This window comes from Protopterus annectens, chromosome 1.part1, assembly GCF_019279795.1.
Source record: "Protopterus annectens isolate FY-2018-M chromosome 1.part1, PAN1.0, whole genome shotgun sequence".
Classification (NCBI taxonomy): domain Eukaryota; kingdom Metazoa; phylum Chordata; order Ceratodontiformes; family Protopteridae; genus Protopterus; species Protopterus annectens.
The window spans coordinates 1,694,454,356-1,694,455,691 of record NC_056726.1 but is presented as its reverse complement, the minus strand read 5'-3'; the positions used below and the strand labels follow the sequence as shown (position 1 = coordinate 1,694,455,691).

At 36.8% G+C, this 1,336-nt stretch overlaps 1 non-coding gene across 1 annotated transcript; it reads left to right on the top strand.

Annotated features, from left to right (window-relative positions):
- The first annotated feature begins 1,020 nt into the window (after positions 1-1,020).
- TRNAF-GAA lies at positions 1,021-1,093 on the top strand. Its single transcript has one exon. It is a non-coding gene; the product is annotated as a tRNA-Phe (tRNA).
- Positions 1,094-1,336: the final 243 nt, after the last annotated feature.

Here is a 1,336-nt window from a genome sequence, read left to right as displayed (position 1 = left end):
CATAAGCCAAAAGTAAAAACTCATCAATTTCTCTTTTGAAAATTGATGTGACATTTTTTCTTTAGGGAGAAATTTGCACCCCATAGTTTTGCCTTTTGTTACCATGGTTCAAGATTTAAAATCCAAATAAATCTCCACAGTTCCATTTGTAAATGTAATAAATCCAATACGCAGTTCAAACGACAATAAAACACTCAATATTTATTAAAACAAAAAACAACCGGTAAGCGCTTTCATTCACAAAGAACTTCTTCAGACCAGGTCGTTTTTTGTTTTAATAAATATTGAGTGTTTTATGGTTCAAGATTTGTTATTGAAGGATGTACATTTTTCTCAAAATTTATTTTCTAATTCGGGGCATGACAATTTGACCAATTTGGATTGACAAGCTCTTAATAGGCTTAGTTGTAATAAGCAGATTGTTATCAATTGGGCTGATAAAGGAGGAACAGTGGTAGTTTAGAATTGGGACATGTATCACAGTGAGGCCATTAACCAACTATCGGGCCATCAAGTTTATCAATTGATTGTCTTGGATCCCACATCATTTTCAAAAGAGAAAGTGATGAGTTTTTACTTTTGGCTTATGAGGAGGGCATTATTTCCCAGAAGGTTAGGTTTCATTTGATGGTGGTAAATCCCACCAGACAAACCTTTTATATGTTACCAAAGATACATAAATATTTTCAAAAACCTCCTGGAAGACCTATTGTTTCTGGTAGGGGATCACTAACCGAACCCCTCTCTGCTTTCCTTACTAGGTATCTTAAGCCCCTTTTGGGCTTAGCTCGACCTCATATTCAGGACACCACTAAATTTCTAAATGTTATTAGTGATATGCAGATTGATGATGGCTGGTTGCTATGCACTTTAGATGTTTCTGCCCTCTACACCAACATTGCTCATTGGGCAGTCCTTTTAGCCCTGGAGTATTGGCTTACAAAAGCATCAATATATAGTCCGGGATTTGACACTTTTTTGATTTGCCTCACTGAACATGTGCTCATGAAAAATGTGTGAGCCAAAATAGCTCAGTTTGGAGAGTGTTAGACTGAAGATCTAAAGGTCCCTGGTTCAATCCTGGGTTTCGGCATGGAAACCTTTTGAGATTCCTACCTTTCAGTTTGGGATATGGGAATACATATATTATAACCTCTGAACTGGAACATGTGTGTACATGTATGTTAAAAATGAAGGCAAGATGTGCTGGAATCAATGAAAATGTGCTGGGTTACATGAATAAAAGAGATCGCCATGATAAGTTAATCTCCAAAATGACCAATATTTAAATCATGCTCTTGACCCCTTTAAGGGTTGGGAGGGTGGCCTAATGGTT